The sequence below is a fragment of the Bombyx mori genome, chromosome 25 (genome assembly GCF_030269925.1).
Source record: "Bombyx mori chromosome 25, ASM3026992v2".
NCBI lineage: Eukaryota > Metazoa > Arthropoda > Insecta > Lepidoptera > Bombycidae > Bombyx > Bombyx mori.
The window spans coordinates 1,620,895-1,637,300 of record NC_085131.1 but is presented as its reverse complement, the minus strand read 5'-3'; the positions used below and the strand labels follow the sequence as shown (position 1 = coordinate 1,637,300).

At 38.2% G+C, this 16,406-nt stretch overlaps 1 protein-coding gene and 1 non-coding gene across 2 annotated transcripts in view; both read left to right on the top strand.

The window, feature by feature from the left end:
• The window catches only part of LOC101737806 (homeobox protein homothorax-like), a gene marked incomplete at its 5' end in the record, with an annotated part of 369,054 nt that overhangs the window by 50,355 nt on the left and 302,293 nt on the right, over nucleotides 1-16,406 (top strand).
• Nucleotides 6,378-6,475, top strand: Mir3413 (microRNA mir-3413). Its single transcript, NR_107691.1, has one exon. It is a non-coding gene; the product is annotated as a microRNA mir-3413 (primary transcript).

Sequence of the window (16,406 nt, the reverse complement as noted above, 5' to 3'; positions counted from 1 at the left end):
AAACTAATTAACGAATGTTTTTTGTTTTTCATCGTTTATTTTGACCGAAACGTGTGACTTCATCTCCGCTTTTACGACGGTATTGTACGTAAAATGTTTCTCCGAACTTTATTTAGGCTCTTTAGAGGGTAGTCTAAAACCATAAGCTTAGTAGGATTTTTTTTTATCTGCGCCTAGGAAGCACGCGGTACCGCGTGTGGGACTTGGCAGTCTGCAGATGTTCGTATGGAGTTCATGTTTCTATGTTCACTAGTTGTCAACTGTCAGTTAAGTTAATCCGTCTCTAGATTCTGATATATCTATCTATCTATCTATATATATAAAAATGAATTGCTGTTCGTTAGTCTCGCTAAAACTCGAGAACGGCTGGATCGATTTGGCTAATTTTGGTCTTGAATTATTTGTGGAAGTCCAGAGAAGGTTTAAGAGGTAGATAAATTTGAAAATGCTCGGAGTTAAATAAAAATAACGATTTTGTGTTTATCCTTTGATAACACATTATACAAAAGTTTAGGTATTTTATTTATCGATTGAGGCACTACGAAGTCTGTCAGGTCAGCTAGTTCCATATAAAAAAAATTGGTGGTTCCTTATTTCCGTATGCCTCTCGGGCAATGGCCTCCAACACGTTAAATGGTATGTCTGTGTTTAAAGCAACTCTTCTGCAAACTCGTCTGACTGTCACCTTTACTTAATTTTGAACGACGATCTTCCACGACTCGTTTTGCCATTTCAGTTTTGGGTACCGTTCTGTTTTAATAATCATTTGTGGGTAGGCTATACGAACGCTTTGAAACTGAAGGTCCGTTTCCACTACTGAATACACTCGGTTAGAAAGAGCAGTCTTTTTTATCTAGGGCACATCGTTTCTGTTAAGACTTTAGGCATATCTTAAAGGGGCAGCATTTATATCATGTCTATGGTTTTTAGTAGCTTAACAAGGCCCAAGCTTTCTCCTTCCTTACTCCAAAGCGCTCGAACCACAAATCAGTAATTAGCTCAGTGTGGATACTAATTTAGAACTAATTAGTACATTTCCTGTAAAAAATGGAGAGATTCCAACTCTTAAAACTGTCAATTTTGGCGCCAAAACAGCAAAAATACAACGCCTGCCGCTCGTAAACCGTCTCTTTTAAATCTGGAACGCACGTTGATTGGCTGCGGGCTGGCCAATCTGCGAACGCCGACAAATTTTACGACCCACCATTGGACGGTCGGCGGTTACTTATTTACGACTGTCCTAAGGTTTACTCGCAAATTTTCTATTAATAAATTAGTCGTAAACGCTGTGTAATTTATTATCATTGCATTTCGTCGTAATTATTTCCTTTATAAGTATAACATTATTATTTTGTGTCGCCTTTTCTGGAAAAAAAAAAACAAAAGAGAAACCACAGACACGGGAGGTTACTAACTTCCAGGACGACGGGCAGTAAACGAGTCGCAAACGGCTCCCAAAGTTTTGTATTTAGAACATTCGAATGCGTCGTTCGAGAACATTCAAATTTTCAAAACGCAATTTCGAATGTCGGATTTGAATTCGTGCTTAATTCTAAAACCGGAATGCGATTGAGTTCGTAATCAATTTGAACGCTCGCTCAAGTTAAGCGCTGACCCTCTTAACGTTAAGAGGAATGTACGTATTAAAGTAATTTTTTTTTCCCGGATTTGTAAATAATAGGCAGGGTCCTGCTGCGAGGTTTTCCTTTGATATGGCACGTTCCATTTGCGAGGCAGCGGGGCGCTCATGTCTTCATCTGGCCGTGGCTCGTGGTGAAATAAATTTATTATATTACACCTTAATAGCATCGGGACGGGACAAATTATATACAATTATATTTAGAAGCATCGTTCAGGTCCGTAATGGGGGTATTATTAAAGGTCATCACTTTTTTTCTTGTGATGCTGTTTATACTATTAAATTAAGAATTAGGTTCGTGTGGTTTACATAGCGGTTTCTGGTTGGTGGTTGACGGAGTCCGCCCCGATATTTGCGGTGAGTGATCTGATGGTTCAACGTTGACTAGATAAGCTATTCGCTTGATGATTCCAGTTTAAATAAACGTGTTTCGTAAAAAGGAAATTCGTGTAGCATCCGATTTATTTAGATCTCTAGAATCCTGGGAACTGAAGGCGATAAGACTGTTCTGATATGGAATGACAGCTGACGATACTTCCACTGAAGTAAAACTGTTGGATGCCGGATCGAAGGGCGAGTATTTTTAATTGACTTCAAAAAAGGAGGAGAAAATTCGACTGTATGTTTTTTTTATGTTTGTTACCTCATAACTTTTGACTGGGTGAATCGATTTTCATGATTCTTTTTTTATTAGAAAGCTGACGCTTCCCGTGTAGTCCCGTGTAGATAATGGTATCCATAAGAAAACCATATAAGGCTTAAATTCAAATTAAGCACGTGCGCGACAAATAGATGAATAACTCAATATCACGCCAATATTAATTTGTTTTTTTCTATTTGAAGTCGGTTTTTGTTAAAACATTTCTATTTAGTTATTGACTCCGAAATCATATCGTATAGTGATATAGTGGTATGGAGGTCTACAGGCCCAACGACAAGACCCGATCAGGATAACAGAAAATCGTAAATTAGGCCGGTAGGTGTTAGATACGTCACTATACAAAAGGTGAACGATGACGTCATATCGGCATCTGCACCTACGCGACCTAAAAAAGCTTTTTATGACGTCGATCGCTTCTTTATAGCTTTCATGTACGTGTGGCGTTATAAAGTGTCCAAGTTTACGAGCTGAGGAAGTGCGCTCTGCTGTTTGTGACAGATTTTTTTAAGTATGAGCTGTTTAATTAAGGCTTTTAGACACTTCGTTCGTATTATTTTCTATCTATCTATATATATAAAAATGAATCGCTGTTCGTTAGTCTCGCTTAAACTCGAGAACGACTGGACCGAATTGGCTAATTTTGATCTTGAATTATTTGTGAAAGTCCAGAGAAGTTTTAAAAGGTATAATATATAAATATGAAAATGCTGGGAATTAAATAAAAATAACAATTTTGTTTTTTCTTTGATGTGTCCCCCCGTCAGACGGATTCCTTTTGTTCGTTTTAAGTTTATTTTATACAAAAGTTTGAAGTCTTTTATTTATCGATTGAGGCACTACGAAGTCTGCCGGGTCAGCTAGTATTTAAGAAATATTACATCTGTAATCGAGATTTATACGTAATTTCCCATAAGAAATTACTTGACTGCGACCGGATTTTACGAGTACCATAAGTCTTTAACAGAGATACTGCATTGAGGAATCTAAAGATACTTGTATAATTGAGGTGGTGTGGACAGACCGGTACACGATACATCGCTCAGTAGACTTAGTCTTGTAGCAACGAAACCCAATGGGTGGAAGATCTTCTCTTTGTCGTCTCCAGCCAAATATTCTTCTAGATGCTTGTTTCTCCTAAGCCTGCAAGAGAGCGACACTACAGTGGTAATTTTCATGAGTAAACCCATATTTGTTGGGATGTGTGAACGAATTGACAGCCAATCCGGTGTATTTTTTTTATTTTTTATTTATTGCTTAGATGGTTGGACGAGCTCACAGCCGAACTGGTGTTCCTTAGACATTTACAACGTAAATGCGGCACCCACCTTGAGATATAAGTTCTAAGATCTCAGTATAGTTACAACGGGTGCCCTACCCTTCAAACCGAAACGCATTTTGCTTCGCTGCAGAAATAGGCACGGTGGTGGTACCTACCCGCGCGGACTCACAAGAGGTCTAACCACCAATAAGAGCTGAGAGCCAGTAAGAGCTACCGGAGCCCTTAGGCGACTCAAGATAAATGTCCCCATCTTGAAACACGGTATCGAAGACTCAATCCTTTAATGGCTGCCCTCACCCTTCAAACCGTGTCCAATGCTTCGAGGAAGATACAAGCAAGTCGGCGGTAATGTTACTTCTAACACAACCTAGTAGTTGAATTAGTCAAGTTATTGTCTTTCAATATCATCGTATTCTTGTAGACGTGAGGAGTATATGGTGACGTGATCATCACCAGCTGGGTAGATCAGTTTTACAATAATCCGCCATGTTTTGTTTATGACGTCATAATCATCGATGACGTCACACGCCTTGATGTTTAATGACAATTTACGTTCCAAAATCGAATTTTTAGTTTCGAATCTAATGTTAGATCCCTAATGTGGCCTAGTGCTTAGTATGGTAGGGCAGTGTCGTGCAGTAGACCGACTTTTGGTATAGTGCGTCCGTCAGTTCGACATCGGGTGGACCGTGACCTCGTCCAGTTCAGCTGGTCTTTCCCCTTCCCATGGCCGGTTAAAAGTACTACATTTATATTCTTCAAAAAGGTTCTCATTAATTTACACAATTAATAATTAGATATTCGAAGATTTGACAGCAACAGCCGCGCACACAATACGACAATTACTGGTCCTTCCACCACCTCGAACACTGATCCGGAAATTGAATGGAACCCTAAGGGGTCGCCCCGGCAGTCCTCGCGTGACCGTCACGCCGTGACGCTGGGGGCAGACGGGGACACCCGTCGAGCTATTTGTCGGGAAACCTACCAGATTTCCGGGGTGTTTGTGCCGATAAAACTTCCGGAAAATACATAAGACTGTATCGGGCGGGGGAGATTTTTGTTATTATGAATAAGCATGAACGAGCTCACACCCCACCTGATGTTAAGCGATCACTGGATTCCTTGAACGTCACAAACGCAAACGCTTTCTGTCTGAGTTACCAAGAGGTCAACGAACTGTTCGTCGAGACTTCCTTGAGCAAAACTAGTAATAACTTGAACTCATCAAATACTAAACCCATCATTCCAAAAGATAAATGTGATAATAAGAAACAAGAATAAACCCGCACCTATTCTATTCGCACATTTATTAATTACATAATTAATGTAGCTTTATCGTTTTATTGCAATGAAACCAATGCTAATAAAGTTGAATGAAATGTGTTCTTAATTAATCAATTTCGATAAAACTGTGAGAACCGAAGCTCGGAATCCCATTTTTCTCGAAGCGATTCCGAAAACCGTTATGTGCTGTTGTGTATCTTCAACTGGCCGGTAAGAGAGAAAAAAAAAACACACCCAATAAACACCGACACAGTAATACCAGAAGTGGAAATGGCGTGTTCGAAATATTAAAAAAAAAAATCGAATTAAATTTTAAAAGTTTAATTATAGAACGCTGTTCGGCTTCCGTGTGCGAGCACATCCGAACACATTTCCTAATTAGCGATTGGTCACGCGCTCGGCGGACACTCGCCGCGCTGTTCCAAATCAGAATCGGGCAATTTGAATTTGGAACGGTCGCCTACCGACTGCCGCCCAGACGTTAGAAAAAAGTTATGAGCAGCCCGAATCAGTACCGACTTACAATCTAATTAAAGTCATTACGTCGGGCAACAAAAACCGAATCCTCCGAGTGTTTTCTTGATGTTAATATGACAAAAAACGCGTCGCAGTAAGGAACGCTGTCGGCCCGTAATGCCGAAAGGAACTCTAAATCAAATACCATTCGCACTCGCATGGACGACAGCACTAAATAAAGAGATGTCGTCATACCAATTAAAAAAATAATTCCCTTTAATAAGTGTCAATTCTTAACGAATGTGTGCATACGCATGATTTTATTCACACGTTCCGCGGTATGTAATGTTGAGGTTACGAATGTGCCCATTAAATTCGACCTTAAAAGTTTGATCCTTAAGAACGATTTTAATGCTGGAGTTACAGATTTTACGACTATTTTTTATTGACGCTTAGTCCCGACACTCGTATGTAGCAATTGCAACTAAAAAATACGGCGACGTTCAATGTCAAACGAAAACGCACCTTACAGCACGGACATATAGTTGTTTCTGGACTCGTGCGTGCGATCGATGTGTTCGAAAATTTGAAAGCATTTATGGAGTAAGTCGAATATGAACGAAAGAGAAGAGGCCATCAAATTTTAATTGTGCGTTAAAATAATAATCAATGAGGCGAAGTTTGACTACCGCTAGCCGCTTCCGAGAAATAGAACTCTTTCCGCGAACTTAACGAACTTTACGAATTTCGAATTATGGAATGTTTTTAAAATAAAACGAACGGGCCCACGCGCTGGCCGCTTGGATCACGGATTAGGAATACGAAATTCAAATATTCGAAATAGATATTCTTATTTCGAACAGCTGTACGTTCCCGGCGGCGCTAATTGGGAATCGGAATTGCGTTCCGTTACAACCGTAATCTTTTATGATTAATGTGTTTGCTCATGCCGTTCTCGCGGCGCATTAAACCTTTTACAGTCAAACTGATTGTAAAAGACTTGTTTTCGGCTTTTAATTGCTCCTAAATGACTATTGCGAGTTAATCAAATTATATTACATGTGAAAATGAGTACCCGCTGCGCCCGAGAGAGAGCAGGTTGATTTTACGATCCTTATATAGTTTCTGCGCGTTTTGTTCATTTTATATGTACTTTACGTTTTGTTTAAGTTTTCTTAATCGAAGAATTCGCTGACCGTTATAAAACGAAGAAAACTAATCGAGTCGAGTAAAAATTCGAAAGTCGAACGCCGTTTCGATTTTCAAAATCGTTGATTTGATTTTCGAATAGTCAACCGAAGCGGAACGGTTGTGAGCACATGGAACCTTGGTACATTCTGTCCGTTGCACACACACTGTTGGTTATTTCAGTACATTATAAGCTGCCAGTTTTGCCCGTGGAATGTCCCCGCACGTGCCCGCGCTATGATAATAATAAAATGTTGGCGCTTTATTTATTTATAGTGTGTCTCGCGGCTGTCGCCCGTCCGTCCGTCTGTCCCTACGTTCAGTTATTATACATAAAGTGTTGGCTCGGAGTAACCTTACTTTTATTCTTTGTGTTATACTTCCAGAAAAGTTTCAGTCTCTTCAACTCTAAGTTGAAATGCAATTGAATCAATCTCACTAATATGAGGATGAAAACAAAGCTGTATGTCTTGAGATCTCTTTGTCCGGATGTTGCTCAAACGTCAACTGTCAAACTGCACAGATTATAATGATTTTTCAGTATTCCTTAGACCATAGTCGAACTGAAACACATATTTAACGTACTGAAAGAAACAATAACAAATATTTGTACCTATGAAATTTCTTGTATGTAGAAAAATAAAAGATTGAGTGTCATTATTTTGTTTGTCGAATAGCCTGATCACATTATTCAATTTCTTTTGTTCGCACCTCCTTGGCTTTGTTATTAGTACCTAGTAGTTCATGACTACTATTCGGGGGCTTGATTCTCGATTAGCGATCGTCTGTTGAAGACATTTGGCGTTAGAGACCTCAGTGCCTTCCCCGTACCTATAAAACAAAGGCAAATCATAAGTCCACTAAATGTTGATCCGTTATTTTATTTGTTTCTAAATTTGATATATACGTTTTTTTAAAGCCTAGTACTTAGAAAGTTCCAGGATAAACCATAACAATAACTAACACCTCACCGGATCCCTTAAGCATCACAACGCAAACCACGTGCTGTGAGCGCTCGTGAGGTCGCAGTGTCTATTGTACAAAGACTTCAAAATCAAGTACTTATGATGGTGATACCACATGCCGTGCGGATCACAATACGCACTACCACTAAAAGTCTAGACGAAAACCAGGGGCTTAAGACATTGATAGGATCCGTTGAAAATCTTATATATAAAATTCTCGTGTCACAATGTTAGTTACCATACTCCTCTGAAACGGTTTGACCGATTTTTATGAAGTTTTATATGCATGTTCAATAGGTCTGAGAATCGGCTACTATTTATTTTTCATACCCCTAAGTGATAAGGGTTGTCCACCCCTAGCATTTATATTTTATTTTTTGGACAATTTTTTTTTTGTTATAATGAGGCTTTATGCGGTTGAATGAGGTTTTGTTATTATTTTTCTATACTAGAATTTCCTTAGAAATCTTATATATGGTAAAACAACGTTTGCCGGGTGAGCTAGTTGTGACATAAATATATGATTCATTAGCGTTATTTTGCTTTTAAGGTTATTTCTAGATATCCCCGCCACCGCCTCTCGCATGAGGCGCGTCTGAAGTGCAGTCGACGTCCGTGTGCAATGAGGCTTGGTATAAGCGCAGATACTATCCATGTTCGTCATTTATCAACAGATTTAAATGCGAAAATCTAATATATAAAATCGCAGTGTTTGTTGCCAGATTCTTCCGAAATGGACCAACTGATTCTCATGAAATTTTGTGTGTACACCGGGTATGTCTGAGAATCGGTCAAAATCTATTTTTCATACCCTTAAAGGTTATCAAAAAAAGGGGGTTTATCAAAAAAAAAAATCCTAGAAATTATGTATATGGCGAAACAACTTTTACCGGATCAGCTAGTATTATTGTAAAATAACTAGCTGACACGGCCGACTTCGTAGTGCCTCAATCGATAAATAAAAGACCTAAACTTTTCTATAAAATAAGCAATAAGCTTAAAACAAACAAAAGGAATCCGTCCGACGGGGGACATATTAAAGGAAAAACAAAATTGTTATTTTTATTTAATTCCGTGCATTTTCATATTTATCTACCTTTTAAACCTTCTCTGGACTTCCACAAATAATTCAAGATTAATTCAAAATTAGCCAAATCGGTCCAGCCGTTCTCGAGCTTTAGCGAGACTAACGAACAGCAATTCATTTTTATATATATAGATAGATAGATTTAAATGCCCAATAGCATCACCGAGAGTGAAATTCGAATTGGTACCGTCGTAACTACTAATCCATTGCGACCTCAATAAATATATAGGTATGTATAGATTAGACAGCAAGATGTTATCAATAGCGATCGCTATGGCAAAGCTGGCTCAAACGAACGAGTTTTCGTTTGAAGACCTGTCGGTTAATTTATCTGTCTTACGGAGGCACTTGAAGTAAATTTCGTATGTAATCGAGTTAGTCATTTAAAGACCGACAAACGATATCGATAATCGAAAGATTGAATACGATTTTAGGGACAACACTATAGTCAAACAGTCCGGAATAAGAGCTTGCACTTTGTTACTGATTAGAAACTTATTTGTTACTAATGTAAAAATCACAAGGATGGAAATAGAAAAAGCGGAGGCAGCAAAATCACTATCGCCAACCGTATCAGACTTAAGATTGTCTATAACAAAAAAAAAATACGATTTGGGTACACATTTGCACGTAATGAAGGGTGTTTTCAAATAATTTATTTATGTTATTGGTGAGTTTTTCAACATTCAACCGAACAGTTCGCAGTCCATTGCGTATAACTTAGCTCACTGGAATCTTATCGTTGATTTTGTAATCCACATCGAGAAAATAAGTTTCGTATTTAGATCTGAAATACAAGTTACATATAAATAAATATAAATATAAATATTTACTAATAATCACACCACGTTAACTGGGCCCGTGATAAGTTCGTAAAGAACTTGTGTTACAGGTACCAGATAACGGAAATAAATGTAAGATTTTTATTATACACATACATATTATATTTAATATACATCCATAACCCTGGAAAAGACATTTATATTTATCATACAAATACCTTCCCTTGGCGGGATTCGAACCCGCGACCCCCTTGTGTAGTGACCATGTCACTTACCACTACACCAGACGGCCGTTACATAGACGACACACTCGTGACACCGGCACAGGTTTGTAACGTCTCCCCGATATTCAATAACTGAAAATGAAAAGGATATTTCTCGGTGTTTCAAGGGAGGTTTGAGGGTTCAAGGGGAGAATCTTTCTCGCTAGCATTAAGCGGTTTTCTTGGAATTGCCAAACATTATGAACGACAGTAATCACTAACATAAAATGTATTGCGTTCTCGTCTCAATTTCGCGTGAAAAAACAGTCTGACACAGAGAACACCAAAATTTTACACCAAATTTGTTTGGCCAAAATTTTAAATGGGTGTTAATTTCCTTTGTCCTTCTCCAGAGTCTGTGGAGAGTACTTAACGCTAGACAGCTTCTTGGTTCTGCCCCTGGCATTGCTGAAGTCTATGGGCGACGGTAACCACTCACCATAAGGTGGGCCGTATGCTAGTCTGCCTTTAAGGGTAATAAAAAAATACGTAGCAATATACCTAAAGAGAAAATAAACAATCGTGAACAACAATAACTGAGTTATGACATGAGAATTTAAGATAACAAATCGCATTCAAGGCGCCGTGTAAAAGACATTAACAGGAGAAAATAATTAGATATTATATCAACGGGATGATCGCGACGATGCATTGATAAAACGGGCGCCATATTTCAAGTGAGTTTGAAATATAGCGGCGCGTCCCGACCGACACCGAGTCGTTACGTTACGGAACGCGGGTAGTTCGCGTTCGAATTCCGAACGCCACAGGTGAGAACGGTCATCGCGAAACGAAAAATTTTCAAAATTTCGAACATCCCAGTTCTATATTCGAATAACCGTAGTTCGTTGACACAGTTCGAATTTTAAATAATATCGTGCAGCGCCTGAGCTATTCTCATCCATTTCGGAATAACCGTGACGCGATCTTGTTAGTCGTCCGCTTGTTACGTCTCAAAGACTATACTTGTTTATGGCGTCATGTGTGCAGACGTCCGTGCAAACACTATAAATTACTTCTGAAATCACATCTGATGCACATTTCCCTCTCGGTCACAGGCCGCCCGAGTATCTCGTACGATCTTCACGGAACGACAAATGCGTAACAAATAAATTATGAAATCAACGGCCTTAGTTTTTATAGATCACGTTTCGTTCTGTCCCTTTCGTTCTCGGCGCCGCTGACGTGTTGCGTCTCGCTCCTACCCGAGTTGTCACCGTCCCAAACAGCTGTTAATCATCGGCAGTCGTCTAATGATGACGTGTCTATTTATCTGTCTGGATTTAGAGCATTTCACGCAAATTGCATCTTGAAGGATGAGTTCAATGTACTTACTGTTTGTTTTGTTGTATTTATTCATAAGTAATGAGTGTTCGGACGTGTAGGCGCGTAGGGAAAATGATACAGCGCGCGATACGATTGATTGAAAACATATGAATCACAATCAGTCTGGCAACAATGTTCGCGTAAGATTTTGTCTGTTGTCTTTTACTTTTACTTGTGCAAAAGCTGTCTCATCCTTCAAACCGCATTACTGCTTCACGGCAAAAATAGGCAGGGCGGTGATACCTACCCGCGCGGACTCACAAGACGTCCTACCACCAGTAATATGGTTAGACATGATTGAGTAACAGTAATATACTTCGAGAATCAATATTATGAATTGAACATTGGTGGTTGTTAACATCTCATGTGCTCATTCGAAGTTGCCGATACAGAAGTGTTTTTTTTTCGTAAACATTATATTTAATTTATAATAAAGCATTGCAAGAAAATGGTCAAAATTTCGTCGATAAGGAACGATTGTAATAATTGTTAATACGCTTTTATAAGCTTCAGACGTATGTATGTTTGTAACGGAATCTTTGAACATGATTTTGACCCCCTTCAGAACGTCGGATTAACTCGGAATTTGGTATACTTATTAAGGACCGATGACTAATCAATATAAAAAATAATTGAAAAAATTGTAATTCAACTAAAAAGATGAAAATAAATTGTAATGAATTTGAATTAAAAATAGTGTAAGAAATAATGATGTTATTGTAAAAAAAGCGTGGGGAGCTTTTCAGGATATTATCAAAATAACCCTTCTACTCATATCTGTTCATAAAGCATTTATAACTACTGATACCATGCACTCCTTTGCTTTTTTTACAATAAAAAAATTTCTTACACAATTTTTAATTCAAATTTATTAAAATTTAATTTTTCTGTTGAGAACGGGGGGCTTACGATCAAACTGACATTTCAGTCAAATAACTCAGTCCAATTACAGCTAGTTGTTCGCCATAGTCTTGTAGCCATGTGTCAGCTGTCACGCGTCCTGCTAATTATACCGGCTAATTAAATACGAAGTTTCATAGGTACATAGTTTTTCTTTTTTTTTAAATCTTGTTTGTGTATAAGTCTTCTTGGTTCAGTAAATCAGTCTGAGAAACGCGTGGCTGTCTCGGACGAGACTTCGTATGGCCATATTTGCGTCAGTATTTTGTTGATGCTTTTTTTTTCTTCCTACCTTTCCTAGCCTTGGGGTTATTTCAGCTTCTCCTTGACGTGTAGGTGAGCTCACGGGGCTCAAACCGGGAGTGTTGCTAAGACTGATCCTAGCAAGTTCTTCGCAGAATTTACCACCGGATCGGAAACGCGACCCACTAGATCCGGCGAGAAACTCATTGGGCAGTCGATATTGTTGTGAAGAGTTCTTCTATGTACACTACAAATATTTTGTGACCGCAACAGAATTGTGTTTGTACATTTTGAAACTAACATTAGAAAGAGTATAGGTCTGTTTGTTTGTTTGTAAATTAATCTGCAATTACTGGATTCGAAATATGATTTCATTTAAAATTTTCGCCACAAAATTTTCGGTTTTAATAAAATAAAATTTTCAGTAAAGGTACACCTTATTTAATTTCAAGGTAGGTAAATACGTTTGCGTGTAATGTTAGCATTGTTAGTGCCAATAGTTGGATTTTAGATAAGACTGCCCTTAAAAAAGTTAATACTGAATCGAATCGAGAGAAGCAGCTCTCGCCGCGACACCGTCAGGTCCCAGGTTCGATTCTCAACCCGTGTCATTTATTTTTGTTTTTTTTTTAATAGTTAATCGATTCCAAAAATCACATTACACTTTAAATACGCTATGTAGTCTAGACATGTAATAAAGACGAAAACTAAAATAAAATAAAGTCATATTTTTCAAAATCAAAACTCATCCGTATTTTATTTATTAATTAAACGAGTGAAACCGCGGAACCCGTACAGTGTACTGTAAGCATCCTCAAATATAATATCGAATAAATAAACATAACGAACGAAACTCATAAATAAAATCGATTAATTAAACTTTACGATGACCCTTACCACGTACCACAGTAATTGCAACCGTATTGCCTAACTAAATAAACTCCGGATTCCCTTAAACGCACGACCGCGTGAAAATGATTATGCCTGTCTCGTTTCGAAACTCGTTTCGTGGACATTGTTCTTCTGTTGGTCCCCAAAACGGCGACACGTTCGGTGAGGAATTAACTCCGATTAAAAAAAAAAAAAGAAGAAAAAAAAACCAAGTGTCGCCATTTTTAAATCTATTGCTTTATTTCGCAAAGGCGGGAATTCAGATCGGGAATGGACTGTGTCCGCTTTTTGTCAGGATTCTTTCTTCGAAAATTTGAGCTAAACGCTTCTAATGATAAACACAAATAAATAAATAAGCCAATACACGAATTCTCACGATATTCGATTTTCAATATCGATAAGTACTTTCAAATCCAGATATTCCCAGTTCCGAAATTCGTATTCAAAATAAGAACTAGTTCAAGTAAAGTAGCGGTCACGGCGTACGAGCGCGCGTTTTAGCGTTTTGTGGATGCGGCTCGCGGTGAATCGCCCGCGATACGATCGCAGCGTGAGCCGCATGCGTCCGAACATTGCATTATGTATGACGCGACCGCTTCGCTGAATTTTGACAGATAGATGTGTAGCAGCAAGCTCCTTTGTAAAGTTTATAGCGTTTATTTTGATGTGTAGTTGAGATTTAAGTATGCATTCTGCACAGGTGTCGCTGTTTTTCAGACCTTTCTAGGATGCTGGGGTTTTACACCTGTTGCATCTTGAATATTTCACTAACTGGTTTGAATAAATATATGTTGTGAATAGTAAAGTTCATTATATGATTCAACATTGTACTTGACATTGTTCGCTTTTGTGAAAGCAAGACTGGTAAATCTGGTCCTTGAACACCTTTTTTTGTTGATGATGTCCATAGCAATCTCAGGACCATCGCCCACCATGGTATTGGTACTGTTGGAATACCAGTTGCTCTGCACATCAAACCAGATAAAATTCGCAGCATGACAATAATAATTTATCCATGTGGACCCACAATACCGCCATTGGTCACTTGATGCCGACGAAAACAAAAGTTATTGGTTTGATTTTATTATACCAGATTATTCTCGAACTAGCATCACTTGGTACGAAAGATCACAAGGGACATCTTAACAAAAAAAAATTGACGTTTCATATCCATGAAGCGAGACTAGCAGTGGATGGACATCTTGCTGCTAGACTGGCTATTTGCGACGACAACATCGACAGAACGTTTTTTTAGGTACAAATTCTATATCTGTTTTGCGGACCCTCCTTTGTGGGAGTAGTTTTTGTATTAGTAGAAAAGTGATCACTTTCTTTGTTCAAGAATCTAGACTATAGATACGTAACACGCAGCTAAACTTGTTTAATTTTTTCTTAGATTTTAGGAGAAACATATTTTGTTATTCTCGCGTTTCGCGTCAGGTCGCTCCGCCCCGACAATACTAGTGTCAATCACAGATAGAATCGCGAGTTATTTCTGAATTCAACGCCACCGTCATTGCCAATAAAATGTTATACCTAATTTGTTTCGCGGCGCGACCTCTGTGTTGCGCGGAGCGGGTGATTACACAACGAGGATTGTGTTCACAAAATATTTTGATACATTTTTATGTAGATTAGTGGTCCCGCAGTAGTCGAAATTCGACTATAATTAATTGAAATTCTAAGTTTTAACATTATTAAGGTTCAATTGTCAAAGACTATTATAATTCTATAATCACATACATCGAATACATTATAGACAAATAAATATAAAGATAAACAATATTAAGCTATTCTCAATTTGACCACATACTTTAAGCAATAACAAAAGTTTGACCATAAACTTAGTGTAAATATGTATATGTGTGTGTGTGTCAAATACATGGTAGTGTGTGTGATGTTTTTATTTACTAATTTAATGTATTATTAATTCATAATTTAAAAAAAATTAGCATTCTGTACTCCTCTATATTCTCTATAAGTGTGAGAAATTTCACACTCCTCCGTCACACACAATCCACATATAGATGATTCTGATCTGCTTCTGAATACAAAACAAGCGATGCAATCTGATTTCTTTTTAATTAAAATTAATAACAGCAGTTGTTCTAATGCACTTAGAGTGTTCTGTTGATCTCAGCTCTGCTTATGATTAAAGCCAATACAAAAACCGAACATTTGTCAACAGAGTCGCTCGCTCCGCTCGTGACCGTGGCTTGTCCGTTCCACGATAAGGCGCCAAGTATCAATCCCGTAATTCAAAATGCAAATCATCGTGCACTTATAATACGTTTTGTATTCCAGTGACGGCATGGACGCGTCTCGCAGCGGCCGTACTGTGGAAACATGTAAAAATAACTGATTTCCAATTCTGTACGCGCCCGCTGATTGGCGGTTCCCATGGAGGTTAATTTTCGCTGATACTTTAAAAAACGATATTTGTCTATTGCACGTGAAGTATGGCCGCGCGCGTTACGAATCTCGTTAAATTGTTTGCCGATGCGGAGTGAATGCACGATGCCACTGCGCTATCAACAATTTTTTTTTCACGAATCTTCAATTTGCGTGTTCCTTTTTTAAATTCACAATTCGAACAACGCGAACGGTAATTTCGTTAATGAACCGTCAAAATTGAATTTCGAACGGTAATAGATAATGTTAAAATTAAGATTTAACGTTAAACGAAGTGTTTTTACGAGACACGAGGGTCGTTTCTATAAAAAGGTGCCTCGCTGCCTCCTGCCCCCACTCCCCGCCCCAACCCCGCGCCCTAGCCCGTCACTGCTCTTCTAAATTTAACCAGGAAACAAACCCGGGACCGACGCACGTGTGTTCGCTTAGCGATCTGTAACTTGAATAATCCGAAGCTTTTTTTTTTGTTGTTTTTCGAAAGTTCTCGACTCTTCTGTGCAGACCGTGTCTGTTATGTATGGGAACGATTTCTTTTGATTTTATACTCATCGATTATATTACGGTTTCAATGATTTTGCTACTGTTAAAAGGTTTATTTGTACGTAATGTGTACTTTATTATTTGATTTTGACTTATGTATAATTCTGACGTTGTGTTAATTTATAGACATAATTATATTATAAATGTTCTTTAACTTAACTCTTCTGTGTGTGGGCTCCGTTATGATAAAACAAAATTATTACTATTTTATTTAGTGATTAACACGTAGCAGGCTAGTGACGTACACTTAATTCCAAAATATTTACAGAAATTCGTGAAACATTATAGGTATTTCGCAACTGGCAATGTCGGCGAGTTCTTAAAAAAAAACTGAATTCTTAGTTCGAAGAAGTGTGTTAAAACGTTTGCAACAATGAAAACAAGAAATTACATTATGATTTATTGTGCCAATAATTATAACCGGTTGACTCATTGTATCGATTACCCGAGCCGCGAAATTTCCTTGAAAATACATTTACTTCGATTC